We start from the raw sequence: 19,191 nt of genomic DNA on the forward strand, positions 1-19,191 counted from the left end.
CTGCCTTTGGCTCAGGTCGTGATCCTGGGGTCCTGGGATCGAGTCTCCTTCTCCCTCTGCCTGTGTCTCTCTGCCTCTCTCTCTGTGTCTCTCATGAATGAATAAATAAAATCTTTTTTTTTTAAAGAAAAAGGGTTTAGATGGTTAATTTTATGTTCTGTGTACTTTATCCCAATTTTTAAAATATAAGTTTAATATATATGTATACTTATAAATGTTTTCCACCAGTTTGATTAAAGCACAGAAAAAATGTCATCCATCCATCCATCAGTCCATCCACCCATCTGTCCATCTTTATTCATTCACTCAATATTTATTAATCCCGTATTATGTACCAAGACCTGTGCTAAAAGCTGGAGTACAACTATAAGTACGATATTCTCTTGATCCTTGAGTTACTCATGAGTCAGTTTCAGTGAAGGCCACATGAATAATAACTACCACCCAGCATGATAGGGCAAAAATGAATGCATATATGGAGTTAAGATGGGTATCTAACTGTGAAGAGTTGTGGGGTGCAGGGCACTCATCATGTAGGTGCAGGGCATGAAGGGGTCACCTGCTGATGAACAACATGGACAAAGCATAGGAAACAAGCAACATGGTATATAGTGTGTGCAGTGAACAGTTGGTACTCCGTCACTGATGATGCACCATGGGACTGGTGGTGGGGTGGTGAGCTTGTAAGGCTGTGAAATAAAGGAGCAAAGCAAAGAAGGTCCCATATGCCATGTTTAAGGAGTATGGACTGCTCAGACCAGTGGAGGTCAGATCAGATCACTTTCTCCAGTGGTCTCAGGAGTCTTCAAAGCTTCCCACCCCACCCACCCCACCACCAGGGGTTCCTTCAGAAGTCCTTGGTTGTGATGCACTGTGGAGAGGTGGGGGAACCAACGTAAGTCAACATGAATAGCCTCAATTGTATTTGTTTTATGTATAGCTGAAACTTGAACAACACAGTTTAAACTGTAGGTCCCCTTATTCATGGATTTTTTACTGTACAGGACTGTAAATGTATTTTGTCTGTGATTCTTAATAACATTTTCTTTTCTCTAGCTTACTTTATTGTAAGAATACAGCATATAATAATGCACATACAAAATATGTGTCAATTGACTCTTTTGTGAGGTTTTCGGTTAACACTAGGCAATTAGCAGTCCAGTTTTGGGGGAGTTAAAGTTATCTGTGGATTTTTGACTGTCTTCTAGGTTGCTATGCAAGATTTCCTTTGAAGATGGAGTTCTGCCTAAAAACCAGGCAAAATCATACATTTGAAAAAAAACTGCTGTTAGAATTGGTTATAATTCATTTTTTGTTTTAAAAATCGATATCCAAAAAAATAAAAATAAAAATAAAAAAATAAAAATAAATAAAAATCGATATCCTGCATTTGAAGCAATGGATATGTTTTATCCATTTCTGAACCATGTACCTTATCTAGCATCACTTTGCACATGATACACATTCAGTGAAATATCTGATGGGAATTATTTTAGGAATTTTATTTGCATACTATTGCTATTAAATTGACTGTTGGTCAATTTAAATAGCATATTGCCCATTCAAAAGCAACTTGTAGAAATATAAATGAACTTTCCCCTTACACTTTCTCTCTATGTAAAACTTGGAGTGCACTAGCTGTTTTTTTTTTTTCTTTTTCCCCTGTGTTGTTGAGACATTGACTTTTATAATTTGATGCCTTGGACCTGGTTGACACTCTGATTCTGTATGTAGGATTGAGCTTTGTAGAAAATAACAGTTAATTGTATTTCTTTTAATGCTTAAAATGATATTCTGGGCAAGTTTTGTTTCTTTATGGACTAGAGCCAGAATCCTACTGTTTTTCAATTTGTTTAAATGCAACAGCTTATACAACATATGTACATGTTCAGTTGAAGATAAAGGATATCATTATTTTTAGCCTATTACAAAGAAAACCACATTCTCTCTTAAATGTCTTGGCATAAAGTAATTTGAACACAATTTCTGCACAAATCATTTTCAAGAGATTGGCTGTCAAGTGTATTTTTTAAAGTAGCACTCTCTCAAGAACCAATGAGACTTTGCAAATTTAGATATATTCTAAGCCTGAAATGTGGTTGAAGATGTCAGCTTTTAAACAGCACTTTGAGAAGTAGTTAGCTTAAAAGTATAGCAATTCAGAGCACACCGAGAATGATTTTGAAGAGTAAAGTCTTGATACACTAGAAAGAAAGTTGACAGATTCACTACAATTAGTAGACAAGCAGGTACAACTCCCACTTATGAAAACTTTTCTCATCTATCACATTTCTGATACTGGCCTAAGAAAATGTTCAGCAAATCCTTACTCCTCTCTAGCATCTGGTTCTGTTGTGCAAAAATTCTCCCAGCTTTCTTCTGTACTACACAAACAGAATAATAGCATTGTGACCCACTGCCTCTTTTCTTAAGGATAAGTTAGGCCCATGAAAAATGATGGGACTGAAATGTGGTTTCGGTGTGTGCATGTGTGTGCATGCATGTGCACATGCACTCATACGTGTGTGCACACAAGCATACATGCCCAGACCCACATGTTTGCTTGAGTGCACATATTTGAGGAGGAAAAAGTGACTCAAAACTCGGTTCCCAGCTTTTACCACCATTGCCAATATATTTTACCATAAATTCTGACTTTATGCTGCTATTGTGTAAAGGTTTGTTAGCGTGCCCTCTGCTTCAGCAGGCAAGATGGCATTATGTGGAAGTTGTACCTTCTCCACTGTGAGAACCTGAATATTTAAGGATTGGAGATTTTTGCCTGATATCCTTTAGCTTGGCATCTTCAACTGGTGGAGTTTGGTAATCATCTGTAGGCATCAGATTAAATTCACAATTGAATGAAGTGTAAGTCCCCTGAGTGTTTGTTATTCTTCTCCCATAATAAAGGTTAACCATTGCCTGTTGCCAATCTTATCAAAATACTAGAAAACATTACGGCTTCTCAGCGGTCTCTGAAAACCTGACCCAGCTGCATTTTTGGAATCATGTCGTATCTTCCTGAATTTAGATATATCCGTGAGGCCCACTTCCGTTGTATGGACACACACTCACATACATACTCACACACGCAGGATACATGCAACAGAAAGAAAGAACAGCACATACCACCATCCTCTTCAGTGAGTCTATAGTCCTCCACCCCATCCCACAAAATGAGTCCTGGGTGGATGATGTGAAATTGCTGTACTAAATTTTTTTAAAGATTTTATTTATTTATTTATTCATGAGAGATCCTGAGAGAAAGAGAGGCAGAGACACAGGCAGAGGGAGAAGCAGTCTCCCTGCAGGGAGCCCAACATGGGACTCGATCCCAGGTCTCCAGATCATGCCCTGGGCTGAAGGCGGCGCTAAACCACTAAGCCACCCGGGCTGCCCTGGGTACCAAATTATATGACCATCTTCCTAACAGTTGGCTCTTTTAAAATTACCAAGAGTCCTTGGTATGGACTTGGGGGTTGAAAAAAATTGCATTAAAATCCATTTCTCTGCCACTTGGAAGTTTCACGGTCTAGGCTGTCGCTTCATCTCTCAGAGCTTGTTTTGTCATTGGTCATTGGGAATACTAACAGGGTTGGGGGGGAGATTAAATGAGTATAAAAGAAATTCAGTTTTTGTTAGTTTTCATCTGAAATTATCAAACTTGGGGATCCCTTCGTGGCTCAGCGGTTTCGTGCCTGCCTTTGGCCCCGGGCGTGATCCTGGAGTCCCGGGATCGAGTGCCGCGTCAGCTCCCTGCATGGAGCCTGCTTCTCCCTCTGCCTGTGTCTCTGCCTCTCTCTCTCTCTCTCTATCATAAATAAATAAAAATAAATCTTGAAATTATCAAACTTAAAATGGAAGAATGTATATCCCTAACACACTGCAAGTGGTGCGAGGTGGCAAGAAAGGCTGGCTTGGAGGATGGGAGAATAAGCAGCCACTTCTGACAACTGACTTAGAGCATCTGGCTCTCCATTCTGGCTGTACGTTAGAATCCCATCACCTGGGCTGCAGCCCAGGCCAGTTAGGTGAGGATCTCTGCAGGTAGATCCCAGGCATTAGGATTTTTAAAACTCCCCAGAGGATCACAATGTATAGCCACGTTTGAAAAATGATGCTCTTTTAGGGGAGATTTGGATCTCCACTTCTTCCAGTGGATGAATGGGTGATACCTGGGGTTCTAAACTTTATTTATTTATTTATTTATTTATTTTGCGTAAAGCAGGGACTTGGACAGCATACTAGAAGTATATTATGTCTGGCTTACTATAAATCAGATTATTAGGCTCTCTCCAAAGAGCCAAGTTAATAGGTGGGTATTGGGGATGGTGTAGAGAACAGAAGTATAGCGATATCTAAGGAGGGGAAGCAGTTCACTAGAGGGGTATAGACATGGAAACAAATGGAATTAAAGCACAGAAAACCCAGCAATTTCAGGCTACTTGTTGCTTTTGGAAATTAGTCCTTACAAAGGCACCAGCTAGGAGCTGGTTGCCTTCCCTGAAAGCTCAGGATTATCCCTGAGGCCCTGTTCGGTCAGGATCCTTGAAAATTTGTTATATCTTCAAAATGTGGGATGTATTCACTGTAACCACAAAGTCAGTTAAAGGTAATTTGTAAAAATTAAAAACAAAAACAAAAACAAAAAAGCACAACACACCACCACACCTTTTTAAAAAAAGAGAACAGACTGAAATAATTCCATATGCAAAACCTCTTTGACCTCTTTTCAAGAAGTGGTGCTGGGGCAACTGGGAATCACGTGAGATACATGCAAAAAAAAAAAAAATGAAAGCAGGACCCTTCACATTATATACAGAAGATTAACTAAGATGAGTCAACAAGCTTAATGGAAGATCTAACCTAAAAAGCTCTTAGAAGAAAACAAAGGAGTGCATCTTCATGACCTTGGGTTTGGTGATGGATTGATTCTTAGATATGATACCAAAAACACAAGCAACAACAACAAAAAATAGATAAATTGGACTTCTTCAAAATCAAAGACTTTTGTGACTCAAAAGACACTAGCAAGATAGTCAAAAGATAACCCAACCCACAGAATGGGAGAAAATACTTGCAAATCATGTGTTTGATAAGAGTCTGGTTTCCAGAATACGTAAAGAACTCTTAGAACTGAACAACAAAAAGACCAACAACCGAATTTTTAAATGGGCAAAGGACGTGGGAGACATTACTCCAAAGAAGATACATAAATGGCCACCAAGCACATTAATAAGATGTTCAGCATCATTAATGGCTGTGGAAATGCAGTCCAAACCACAATGAGATCCCACTTCATACCCATTAGGATGGCCATCATGAAAAATAAAAGGAGAATAACAGATGTGGGCAAAGAGGGGGGATCGGAGACTATACATTTCTGCAAAATGGTGCAGCCACTGTGGAAATCCGGTTTGGCAATTCCTCAAAATGTGAAACATGGAATGACCATGTGATCCAGCAATTCCACCCCTTGGTGTACACCCAAAAGAATTGAAAACAGGCATTCAAACAAAAATAGGAAGAACAATGTTCAAAGTAGCATTCTTAGTAATAGCCCCCAAATGGAAATAACCCAAATGTCTGTCAGTTGATGAATGGGGAAACAAAATGTGATCTATACATACACTGGAGTGTATGCAGCCAGGAAGGGAATGCAGGGCTGATGCGGGCTTCAAAGTGGGTGAATCCTGAAAACGTGATACTAAATGAAAGAAGGCAGCCACAAAACGCCACATGTTGTATGAGTCCATTTACATGCAGCTTCCAGAATGGTCGAATTCGTAGGACAGAAAGCAGGTTGGTGGTTTGCAGGAGCAGAGAAGAGAAGGGAATGAAGAATGAATATGGACTTCTTTTTGAGATGATGCAGATCTTCCGGAATGAGGTAACAGCAAAAACCACCGCATCGTACAAGTTAAAAAAATGATTAAAATGATGAGTTTTATGTTAGGTGAATTTTATTTCGATTACAAAATAGCTCTCTGACCCTGCCTGTTGTCTCATCTCTAATCCTGCTCCAGTGTCCTTAGACCACTTAGCCATTACTAGAGGTCTTATTCCATCCGTTTTCCTTGTAATTCCACTCTGACCCTCTCCTTTGTTCTCTCCAGTGTCCTACTTCTGCAGAGTCATGTACACTGATCTCTTCCTTACCAGAATTTCCATCCATCACCCCTCTCAGCCTTTGGTACCCAGCAGAGGCATTAGGGGGAACATGGCAGGCCGTTTTCCAATCTCCATCTGCAGATTCCAAACCTGACCTGGAAAGCTCGGAATCTGCCCAGACGGAAACTCAAGCGCCTCTTGCCTACCCGAGGGGCCTTCTAGCTTTTGAAATTAGAAATCGGGTTTCCAGTGTGGCTCTGCCACATAGCTGGACACATCCGTCACAGCATCACCAAGGACTGTTAAGTCTTGAGAACAGTTGGAAGAACTCACCCTGTATTTCCCGGCAGGCACAGGTGTGTGTATTCCTGCAAACTCACAGTGAAAATCACACGTACAAATATGTAAATTTGTGTGTGAGATGTGATGCTGTTACTCACAGAGCTTAAGTGCTTTTAATTCTGGATAATAGATAGTCAGCTCTGATAGCTTTAGAGATTGATATCTGAGCCTACTGAGTGGTCCACATGTGGAAGGAAACTGTATTTGTCATTCTCCTAATTTTTCCCCCCCTTTTTTTTCTTCCTCTCTTTTTCTGCTGGGGTCAGCAGAAATGGGAATCTACTTTTTTTTCTTTGTAGATCAGTATTATTATGATTATGATTATCTGAAAGACCTGTATGGGAGGAATGCTGCAATCTGAATTAAAAATAGCATTTTATGCCCGCCCACACACAGCACTTGAGTGCTCTGAATGCCTTTTATAAATGCAGACTTTCTGCCTGGCTAGATAAAAGAAGCTGTCACTTCATTTCCATAACGAAGTCATTCCCGGGAGAATTCCATTGTTTTAGCAATAGAATTTTTGTAAAAGGCCTCTTATTTTGCCTGAAAAAAGGTAACAAAAATGAACTTTTGAGAGCTTATTCGACAAAACAATTAAGGAGCGAGAGATTTTCTCCTCTTTTGATATGTTGGGAGTTGTTAAGTGTGAGAATCCCCTGAGCCATGATATGAGCATAAACCCCTAAACCTGGAGGATGAAGGAGGAGGAAAGAACACCCCTTATTCTTTTTTCTGATAAGTGGAGGGGGGGGGATGCTGTTCCCTGAGAATGTGTGTTCTCCAGCCATGTGACAAACAGATGTTGCTAGTCTTTGGAGTTCTTTAATATTTATTTTTAAAGAAATGCAGGAAACTTTTAGAATGCTCATTATGTCAAGAAACTCCTTGGGATTTTTTTATGAAACATGCTCATCAGGTATTTTGATCGAGTTTCAGGACCCGGGAAGGTAAATTGTGGCTGCATCTTGCAGGGGTCCTTTGCTCAGAAAATAATACTTGGTGTTTCCCTTTTTTGGGCTTAAAACATTGTAGCAAGTGGAATAGGAGGTATTTCTTTAGGCAGTGGTACCTGTAACTGGCTCAAGGAGTCTGTGTGCATGCCCATGCCCTCCAGTACCTCCTCCCCCGTGCTCCCCACTACCACAACGTGGATCTTTGCTCCAAAAACGGTATCAAGTCTTCACTTCCAGATTCATAGAAAATGAATAATTGTATTTCTTGGTAGTTTCCTGGCACCAGGTAGCCCACATCAAAGTATACCTGCCTTTGGTGTTTCAACAGGTAATCCCTAGACTTCATGCCAAGTGGCATTTCTGTTACTTGGTGTTTATAGCTGAGACCGTTGAAATCTCGGTTTTAAGCTAGAATAGTTTTATTAAGCCTCCTCCAGAAGGAGAGAGTTTACAATAGCACCTCTGTCTTACAATACTTTTGTTCTGATTGCATCAGAAAGTTGTAATATTTAAACAAGGAGGCAGCTACCTGGAATAGTATGAAAAAGGAGATTAGAATTTGAGGTCATTAGGGGCGCCTGGGGGCTCAGTTGGTTGAGTGTCTGACTCTTGGTTTCAGTTCAGGTCATGGTCTTAAGAGTCGTTAAGCTCCAGCGTTGGGCTCCCCGCGCAGTGTGGTCTGCTTGAGATTCTCTTCCTTTCCCTCTGTGCCTCCTGTTTGTGCTTTCTCTCTCTCTCAAATAAATAAATAAATCTTAAAAAAAAAAAATACATAGGGTCATTATTTTTGTTGGCTCTATTAGTTCAATAAAGCAGACAAAAAGGAAGACAAATCAAAAAAAAAAAAAAAAAGGAAGACAAATGAGATTTGCCTAATACAATTACAGGACATCTTCTTATCCCAACATTATGCAAAAGCTGGGTGATCTTGAGTTTGGGAAAACAGTTCTGTCTTTAAAAAAATCTTTGAGTAGCCTTTATCTTGTAACCATACTCAAACTTACTTCTTTAGCATGATTTGAGGTCCCGGTTGTAGCCGTGCTTTTACACAGTAGTATTTTATTAATTGAAAAGGAAGCTGTGGCTTTGATAGGATGCTTCCAGAGTTCTCTTTTGAATACTTTTGATGAGTGCCATTGCCTGTGTCTGTTCAAAAGCATGGAGATATGGAGGGTATGTGGATTCTGTCCTGTTTTACTTTGACCCATCATTTAGTATTTTGTGAAGTCAGACCAAATAAGCGAAGATGCTATCATATAACCCCTAAGAGTAGATATCAAAAGAGAGTGAAAGGGAAATATTTAAATTTCTTTCTTAGAGTTTTTACTAATTGTGCTCTAAATGTTGGTCTGATTTGCTAAATTTTGGTCTAGAGCAAGAAGAGCAGAAATCGAAAGCCAGTTAAAGTCGGAACACTCCTCCCAAAGGCTCCAGATGGACCATGTAACTGCTCCTGATTTGTAATTGCTTTGCAGATGATCAACACATGAAGCGCAGACTCTGTCTCCACCTTCCCCATCTTTACCAAGCCCTTCTGCAACACCCAAACTAAACACTGCCCTTCTCAAACAGGCATGAATAAAACTCCTTCAGGGCGAAGGTGTGGGATGACTCACGGCCTGTGTGAAAGGGACTTGTAACCCAGAGAATGTGTAGCCTCAGTGTGCTGTCTTGAGCAAGATTCCTTTGTGTCCTGGGCCAAGTGCCTTCTGATGGATTTCAGCATCCCCTCATGAGCAAAGTTTTAAACCAGTAAAGCCAGGAAGAAATCATCCATAAGGAGCATGTGCCATCTTGGTTTCACAAACTATAATTTCCTAGAGATGTCAATTCTACAGCTATTCGATGCAGATTAGGTATTTCTCAGATGTATTTTCATTTTATTCTTGCTATGCAGACATACTTTTCACTGGATGTATAATTAAATTTCTTAGCAAACTTTGCTTTATACTAGTAAGGAGATGTAACCAGCATATAGACACCTGCCGAGCCTATATGTGTGTGGATAAAGCCTTACCTCTGTGGGATAAGCTCTGCTAATAGTAGGAAACAGTGGCATGAATCAACATGAATTATGATTTTTCTAAGTGTGATCAGAGGGCTTTTCCCAGCACATTTATCTCTCTGATTATGTGTTATTCAGACACATACTAATTTTAGTTTTTATCGCTTAAACACAAACCGGTTAATGTCAGTAGAAAAGATCTCAAATGCATGCAAGGTATCCAAGGCTTACCAGTTTGGAAAAAGAATTTATAATGGATAAATCACAGAAATCATTGAATGTTGATTGAATAGGGATCCCATGATATGATGAACAAATCCTGTTCTTCAGAAGTCCATCGGTTTGGGCTCCATCCCACCTTCACCTTCCTCTGTCTCTTCTTAAAATCTGATGGGACACTCATCCTCTCCGGAAAGTTCTACATTGACATTCATTGCCTTTGGGATACAGAGGAGCTTTGGGGCCTCTGTGACTCATGTTTATATGCTCTTTTGTGAGCAAAGTAGAGACAGGCTCTGGACCCTGCTGGGGGGCCCTACTTCCAGAGGAAGAATTTCTGAACTCTGCAGTTTCCAGCAGCCCTGGTTGCTTGTCTTTCTTCCTCAGAACGAAAACACAAAGAGTCAGCTTTGGTTCTGAGTTGAAAAAAAGAGCCTCTTGCAGAACATTTCATTGATTGAGCAGTTTCCATAGAGGCTTATGTAATGATTTTTCTCCCAAGTCACCAGAAAGGGAGCTCTCCCATTTGGTAACCACAGAGTAAAGAGACTTGAGGACATGTCAGAGTGAAAGTAAAATATCACATTCTCAGTCAGTTAATCAACAAGTATTTATCAAGTGTTTACCATTTATAAAAGCACTGCAAGAAGGCAGATATAAACCCTGTCTTCATAGTTTACTGCAGTCTTCCTGGGGAATAAAATTATTAGTATCCTAAGGAAAATGCATAAGAAACTATCAGAGTTCACATTCTCAGGAATAAAAGGGCACAGTAGTACTCCGTTATCCACAGGGGACACAAACCATGGATAATACTGAACCCTGTATATAGTTTTCTCCTATACATACAAAGCTGTGATAGATTTTAATTTATAAATTAACAAATTTATAAATGAATTTATTCATGATTATAATTTATGAACTGATAAAGTAGTAAAAAGTAATAATAACTAATCACAAAGTAGAACAATTACAGCGCACTGTCATAAAAGTTATGTGAATGTGGTCTCTGTCTCTCGAAATATCTTCTTCATGTGATGATGTGAGATGTGAACTGCCTCAGTGACAAGGCGAAGTGAGGTGAATGGGTTAGGCAGGTGATGCGGCCTTAGGCTACTGTTGCCCTTGTAGCCTTACATCAGAAGGGGGATCCTCTGCTTCTGGAGTTTGGTTGCCTGCAGGTAACTGAAATCACAGACAAGGGGAGGACTGCTGGACTTCCCAGCGAGAGCATAGTAGGATCGGAGTGGGCCTTGGGAAGGGTGGCTTGAATTTTGACCCGTGGCATCCAAGTGTGGACTCTCAGAGATGAAGGAGCTGTGTGTTCTGGCCAATACGACGTGCATCAGGAGGAAAATGTGCTGGGGCCCAACTGTGAGGGTCTCACCCATCAGACAGTGGACGGTTTCAGCAAGCTGTAGGAACCTGTGAAGGTATAGCATGGAGAAGTTGTATTATCTATCTAATGGTGATGAGTCAGATGGTTTGCAGGAAGAAGACTGAAGGCAAGAAGACCAGTGAGCAGGCTGCTCTAGGAGGAACAGAGTCTGAGCCAGCATGCAGTGTGGGCATGGAGAGCAGCCTCCGTAAGACTCAACAGCCCATGGGCATTGGGAGGAAGAGAAGATGACAGTGATGCTGTTAGGAGAATCAGAAATAAAAGAGGAGGACCGGTTTGAGGGCAAAATTGAGAAGTTTGGAAGCAGACATAAGTTATAGATACTGCATAGATCCAGCAACTTGAAAGGGGGAGATGGGGGCATCTGGGTGGCTCAGTCAGTTAAGCACCTGCCTTTGGAGTCCTGGGATCAAGCCTCACGTTGGGCTCCCTGCTCAGTGGAGAGTCTGCTTCTCCTTCTCCCTCTGCCCCTGCTCTTGTTCTCTCTCATGTGCTCTCTCTAGTAAATAAAACAAAATCTTAAAAAAAAGAAAAAGAAAGAAGGAAAGGAGAAAGAAAGAAAGAAAGAAAGAAAGAAAGAAAGAAAGAAAGAAAGAAAGAAGAAAGAAAGAAAGAAAGAAAGAAAGAAAGAAAGAAAGAAAGAAAGAAAAGGGGAGATGCCAGGGCCCAGGATACACATTTAAGAATTATATGCCATAAACAGAAATTAGCATAGAAAGAGAAGAGGGCTGAGCCAGTAACCTTGGGGAACACCTACCCTAAGGTTAGAAGGAGTAAGAAGGAACATAAGTCAAGAAAGAGGAATAACAAAATGATGTGAGGAACACCAGATTAGTACCGTCAAGGAGAAATCAAGAGTACTAGGATATTTTGGTTGCAAGAGACAAATAAAACTCAAGGTGACTTAAGCCAAAAAAAAAAAAAAAAAAAAAGGAATTTATTATATCTCATATATATTTGTTTTCTATTGTTGCATAACAAATCACTATACCGTAGTGGTTTCAAACCACACCCATGCCATTTTGGTTTCTGCAGATACCACAGCTTAGCTGGCTTCTCCACTCAGGTTTTTATAAGGCTGAAATCAAGGTGTTAGTTGAACTGCATTTTCATCTGGGGCCCACTATGCTCTTTAAAGCTCACGCGGTTATTGGCAGAACTTATTTCCTTGTGGTTGTAGGACTAAAGCCCCCATGCTAGCACTGTCAGCTGGTACCTCGCAGCTCCTGGTGTCCATCTCTGATACCTTATCACATAATGATAGAGGTAATACCTTATATTACCTCCTCCCCACGGAATCCATCCTTTCATTTTCAATCTCATTCTTAGAAGAGCCTATCCCTTGGAAGTGCTTGCCTGATTAGGTCAGGCCTACTAAGGATAATCTTTCTATTTTAAGGTCAGTAAGGGGACCTTACTTTTAGGTGCAAAATCCCCTCAGGGGCACCTGAATTAGTGCTTGACTGAATAACTAGGAGAAGGTGTGTGTGTACTAGGGACATAAGGGCAATCTGGGGAGCCACTTTGGATTTTTGTCTGTTATGACATAGCAAAAAAATTCAGGGATAAATCTTAACTTTTGGCACAGCTGGATGCAAGTCACCTCACCATCATCAGGACTCAGACTTTCTGTCTTTCGGCTTTGCTCCCTATTGCAAAGCCTCATTCTCAAATGGGCTTTCCTCACAAGGGAGTAAGTACAGCTCTTAGGAGACCACACTCTCATGTTCTAGCCGGTCTGAGAGAAGCTTCTGATTGGCTTTGGTTATGTGCCTGTCCCTAAAGTCAGTCATCCTGGTGAGAGGGATATGTATTGTAGTCTTCCAGAACTAAAGCATGTGCCCATCTTTGCACCCAAGTCAGGAGGCCACCCCAGCCCAGATAATGAAAGAAGGGGAGAGAAGTCATTTGAGAAAGACACTGTTGGGGAGAAAGACGAGTCCACTAAATAAAATAAACCTACTGATGAGCCATAACCAAATAGTAGAAGAGAAGTCAGTTAGGAAAAAGCCACTGCTTTAGGAGGCAGGTGAAGCTGTATCTGGTAAAATACGAGCATTGAATTTGTACCACACTTTCACGTGTTCATTAGTGAACAAGAGAGAGGCAACAGCCACTGGGGAATGTTGCAGAGCCTGGGGAAGGTCTCCTGGGGATTGCATGGGCTGTGTGTGCTTGGGCTGAGAAGTTTCTAGTAGAGAAGAAAAAGACATGGAGAGATGAAGGGAAGAATTGACCCTGACAGGACCTGAAGCCAGTAGAGGGAGAGCAGACAAGAGCCCAAAAGGCAACAAAAATTTCCCCCAGATTATAAGGTAGGTGAGCCTTTTTGGTGTGTGGTGTTTTTTTTTCTTCTTTTTTTGCCATTTGCCACCTCTCTAGAACAGACAGGTATTACTTTTTTCAGTGTACCCATCTCCTAGGGATTAAATATACCCCAAAGATGCTTAGCCTCTGTCTGGCTATATCATTGACTGAAAGGCTTACCTTTACAGCAGGCTTACCTATAGTGGTTCTCAAAGTGTGGTCCGTGGACCAGCAGCCTTACCCGGGACCTTGTTAGAAATGCAAGTACTCTGGTCCCACCCCAAGTCTAATGAATGAGAAGAAACTGGACAGAGTGGGGGGAGCCCAGGTATCTGTGACCTCCAGGTTTTCATAAGACCTCCAGATTTTTCTTTTCTTTTTTTTTTGTAAGGTTTTATTTATTTATTTGAGAGAGAGAGAGAGCACGTGTGCGTGTGTGCACAAGCAGGGGGAGGGGAAGAGAGAAAGAAACAGACTCCCCAGTGAGCAGGGAGCCCAACATGGGACTCACTCCCAGGACCCCAACATTGTGACCTGAGCCAAAGGCAGTTGCTTAACCAACTGAGCCACCCAGGTGCCCTGACCTCCAGGTTTTTCTGATAACGGTTCAGGTTCTTGAGCCACTGACTCAGAGTGTCCGCATCCCTCTATACACCCCCCAGGGGTGTATCCTTAACAGTGGTTTTGGAAAAGCAGTGAGAATCAAGGATCTATATGGCAACCGTTGAAAAGCCCCGAATGACTAAACACATAATAATGGGTTGGAAGACAAAAGAAAGGCAAAATTGTGACTTAATTGTTCTCCAGCTCATGGAGGGCTTTCATGTGGACGATAGGCATCATAGGAGCTGCGGGATCCCAGAGGACAGAGACCGGTGGGAAGGGCTTAAATTACATCTGTAGAGTAGTCATTCCTTTGGTGTAAAGGTTAAGTCGTAGAACAGGTTTTGGATATGGATCATTTAATTTAAATTCAAGCTCTCCTGCTAGACACCGTGAGGAGGCTGCAAAAGAAAGGCACGGCAAGGTTTCTTTCATCAAGGAGCTTATAAACTTTCTGAACCTTCAAGACTTAAGTAAATCCAGTAGAGTATAGAAAGGCAGTATAATGGAGTGCTGAATTGAAAAGGACCTGGAGTCAAAATGTGTGGTAGAGACTGTGAGTGCTGTGGGCAGTCACGGGAAGGAGACATTGGCATTGTGTCATCTTCTTCTCTGGACCAGAGGAGGAAACTGTCAGCCTGGCATGATTTCCCAAGTCTGATGGTGGAGGTATTGGATGCTTGGATTCCAGAAGAGCTTTTTCCTGCTCTCCCCCCCATCCCCCCAGTTTGCTAAAGTTCATCACGACTGCTAAGTCAGAGTGAGGATTTGTATTTTCAAGACTTTGGACTTGAAGTATTATTAATTTGGGGGTTTTGGTGATATGAGAAACTTGTAGGAGAAATTACATTTTGTCCTGGATGTCTTTAAATGGGACAAGGCTCAAGTAGACGTTTGGCTTATTTGTTTCAAACAGACTTTCAAACTCCCTTCATTCACGGGGAGGACATGAATGAACCTGTCTGAGGATGCCTTCATTTTGCAGGATGAAGAAAGCGAATTAGCTGATTTTCCCTAGTGGAAGGATTAAGTTGTACCAGATCGGGGGTGATAGGGAACTAGAAAACACTTCAGATGAACATAACACTTCCATTGCTTTTTATTGCTTTGCATCATGCTGCTTGCCTGGGTAAATAAACAGGTAACCAAGCCGAGAACCAAATGAGAAGGGTCACAGGACACTCTTGAAGGTGGACATCAGTGCTGCTTGCAGTCCAAGAGAAAAATGATAAAAACATCTTAAGAGTGAAGAGGAAGTCAGCAAATTTGGAACCTAATGCAAGGCATGAGGAAGATTTTTTTCAGAAGTTTACATGTAATGTGATCTGTTTTTAGCCCTTTTGGGGGCGGGGGAGGGCTTTCTTAACTCCAGCTGTGGCATGCAGGTGTTAACAGAGCTTCCTTTTATTTCACTGTGATGACTGGGTGACAGGGTGACATGAGATGCATTAGGAAACCGGAGGCTTCCTCTCCTGTCACATCAAGTATAATACCTGCATGGAATGGTGCTCCTCTAGCAGAAATTACTAGTGTTTGTTGTGCTGATGGCCTGGCGGTCAGAAAGAAGAAATCATCTCTTCTTTCAAGGTACTGAGAACAGTTGTGTTGCTCGTTTCTTGACAAAGGAGGCCCCGTTGAAACGGCCAGAAAAAAAGAAGATAAAAATACCAGACACTGGGCAGCCCTGGTGGCTTAGCGGTTTAGCGCCTGCCTTTGGCCCAGGGCGTGATCCTAGACACCCGGGATCGAGTCCCACATCAGGCTCCCCGCAGGGAGCCTGCTTCTCCTTCTGCCTGTGTCTCTGCCTCTCTCTCTCTGTGTGTGTGTGTGTGTGTGTCTATTAAATAAATAAAACATCTTAAAAAAAATACCAGACATCAGTCGCATGTATCCGATCCGGTCCCATCATGCAGAGGCTGTGTCCCCTACCTGGCTAACTTCTCTCAAATGGTGGTTTTGTAAGAAAAGCCTTCCGAAGCCCCTCCCAAGTGAGGTATTCCCAATTATGATCGCAAATCCCAGTGTTTCTTTTTCCTTAATAATGCCCACCCAATTTTCAAGTGTCACACATGGACTGGCGAGGGTATACACTGATTGTCGTGTCTGTCCCTCCTGAGACACTGAGCCCCTTGAAGGTATAGTCCTTGTTCATCTTGTTCACCATCATGAACTTAGAACTTGGTGCATACAGTAAGCACCAAGTAAACATCCATCCGGTGAATGAATGAACGAGTGAATGAATAGGAAAGCACATTGTACACCTGAAACTAATATAGTGCTGTCTATCAATTATGTCTCAATTAAAAAAAAAAGAAGACAAAAGCACTTTGTACACTGTATTCACTATAAAAGCCCTGGTGAATCATATTCGTGGCAGGTACCTCCTTTCTGCTTTCTGTCCTAATTTTCTTCTCTCCAGTTTTTAGCTATTTGGAGGGACACTTGTCAGGGTTTCACCAATTCCAAATAGAAGATTTGCACTTATTCATTTTTGCCTTTTGTTGTTGTTGTCCTTTTATGATAAGGACCACAATTTTCCCTCGAAAACAGTGTCAACGCCCACAGCGCTACTCCTGAGCCTCCCGCCTTTGCACGGTGTGCTGCGGCTCTGAAAGGGAACTCACTTGGGGATGATTTGTTCAGGAAGCAAACAGGGTTCTAGCAAAGTTAGCACTTGAATTCTCTGTTCCTCACTCACTGTCCCCCAGGCCTGTCACGTAAGTTCCTATACCTCAAGCCTGCTCCTCCAGGACACACAAGTCAAAATAACTTGATAATATTGGCCTGGGGAAAGCCGTTCCTTGGCTCTGCCTTAAAGGAGGGGAAAAAATCAAGAAGTCCAGGTGTGGAAAATATTAAGGATCAGACTATGAATAGGTCTTTTCTTTAAAAGCAACAAACAAACAACAAAATCCTCCCAGTCCTCTCCAGCAGGGCATCGGTGTGGCACTTCTGTGTGTGTGTAAGTGTTATCCTCGGTGGGCGGGAATGGCAGACAGCCAAGTGGAAAATTTCACAGCCCTGCAAAGCTTCAGTGCACTAAAGAGTGTAAACCAGCAATCGGGGGGAGCCGGGTGGCAGGGACCAAATTACGAGGCCCCTGCTCAGGCCTCTGTCACCCACCTTCCACTCCCCACCGCCCTCCCCCTTCCGTTTGCTTCCTGCTCTGATCCAAGCCTTCACTTTCTTTCTCCCTGAGTTTCCAGAAGGCTCTGTTTCTGGTCCTGGGCTTCCCCAGGACCCCTCCATGGAAAGGAGGTTTTAGCACAGCAGCCCGAGCAGACTTTTTGCACATTTGGGTGCCCCAGGGGAGAGTTGCCTGTTGGTGGCTAGCCAGAGCTGGCTTTTAAATTCTGGCTCAGAGCTCAGTAACAGGCTTATGACCACTAATAATACTTGGCGTTTACATAGTGCCTTTCTCCTCGGGAACTGTGAGTACTTTGCAAGAGTGATCTTATTGATCTCCCCAACAACCCAGTGAGGTATGAAAATGGCAAGAGGTGATCGTCCTCGCTCCCTCCCTTTTGCAGAGAGTAAAAAATCAGGTGGCGTGGTCGGAGGCTGGGTTGCAAGTTGGCATCTCAGCCCGGATTACATCAGGAGTCCCCCAGAATTGGCTTCAACTTATATGGGTTTGTGGGGAGGGCAGGCATGGGAGGGACAGGGGTAAAAGGCTCACCCAGCCACGCTTTGTCTCCTGGGGCAGGAGCAAAAATACGAAATTTCTTCTTTAAGGCGAGAGTACTGGAATATGGTCTTCAGTGGGTGATCAATTAGTCTAATTGATCATCAGACTTCATTTGTTGAGATAAGGAGTGATTGGATGAGGCGTTTACCTTTTTCTTTTTCTTCTCTTCTGCTCCCGCGCTAGGTATTTCTCACTCCTCTGGAAGGAAGAAAGAACACGCCTGAGCCTAGGAGCGCTCCAGCTTCTTGTGGGAAGTCTCCATGGTGAAGGCTGAGCCAGGGCTACCTGCGAACGGCGCGCAGTGAATGTCGTAAGTTAACAAGAGCAGCATCTGCAGTGGCTTGCCTTGCAAGGATTTGTGAATCATTGCATGTCACCGAGCCAGGGTGATGAAGGGGCATTAGCATGAGCTCCAAGTGATCATCCAATTAATTTCTTTTTTTAGAGGAGAGGTTCTGTTTTTATTTGCCGTGAACTTGCCTTTCTCTCCGCTTTCCGTGGGGCACTGCTCATTATCTACCTCTGGTATAAACGGGTGGAAGACAGTGACTCTTTCACTGGTAGAGCGCCCTTGCTCCTGGGACATCACACAGTGTCAAGTTTAGAGCAGACTCTTGCAACTGGGCTGTCCCAGTTCTTTTAGGTTGGGGGGTAGGGGGTAAAATTCTCTGGCCTAAGGATTAGCAAGGAGAATTTCCACCAAGCAAATATTTTTATTTATGGGAAGTTTGTTGTTGTCAGTAGTGGTGGTGGTTGGTTGGTTGGTTCTTGGTATGAATGTTTCTGGGGTTTTTTCCTGGCTTTCAAATATCTGAGATGTGCAAATACAGTCAGTTGTTTTGGGTGCTTCTCTTATTCAGAATTGGCTGACTTACTGGTTTTTATCAGGTTGCAGGGTCAGGGCTTTGGGATTAGTAAAGTATCAGCTGCCGGTTGCTTTTCATGAGGAACTTTAGTATCAAGTAGTTGAGGGGATACAGCACACTATGGGTTTCAAGGGGCTTATCCGCCATAAAACATAGGAATCTGACCAGCTCTGTTATTTTCTGGAGTCTTCACCTCATTGTTAGATTGTGCCAAAAGAAAAAGAGTTTATAGGGTTTTAATCAGGAAAGAATCCAGCTGCAGGAAATCCAGGATGGGCTATGAGTGTATTTTCTTCAAGTTTTAGAAAAGTAAGAACCAGCTCTGACTAGGACTTTGTGTGTGTGTGTGTGTGTGTGTGTGTGTGTGTAAATACACGCACACATATACATACTTAATGTATATTGTATATTTGTGCATACATTATATACATAAATGCATGTGTGTGTACATAACATATATATGCACATATATTTTTATAAATATATAAAATAAATATACGTAAAATTTTCTATAATAAGTTCTTCACTTCTTAACAATTCAGTCGGAAAACTTCTCCAGGCATTTTTCACTTATATTTCTCCAGTTGCACAATGATTTTGAAAAAGCAAGGTGCAGCCGTATGAGGGCATATATCATGGAGAAAAAGTATTAACACTGAAAAGAAAAATTTCCGCTGAATATTTTTTATTTCGTG

The 19,191-nt window shown here is 42.0% G+C and overlaps 1 protein-coding gene across 4 annotated transcripts in view; it reads left to right on the forward strand.

Annotated features, from left to right (window-relative positions):
• The window catches only part of ATXN1 (ataxin 1), a 403,943-nt gene that overhangs the window by 235,336 nt on the left and 149,416 nt on the right, over positions 1-19,191 (forward strand). For all 4 annotated transcript variants that reach the window (XM_025999330.2, XM_025999331.2, XM_072729076.1 and 1 more), the window contains one exon: positions 17,814-17,940. The gene's annotated coding sequence lies outside the window, so the exon portion shown is untranslated. The remainder of the gene's footprint in view (positions 1-17,813; positions 17,941-19,191) is intronic.

Source organism: Vulpes vulpes, chromosome 12 (genome assembly GCF_048418805.1).
Source record: "Vulpes vulpes isolate BD-2025 chromosome 12, VulVul3, whole genome shotgun sequence".
Taxonomy (NCBI): domain Eukaryota; kingdom Metazoa; phylum Chordata; class Mammalia; order Carnivora; family Canidae; genus Vulpes; species Vulpes vulpes.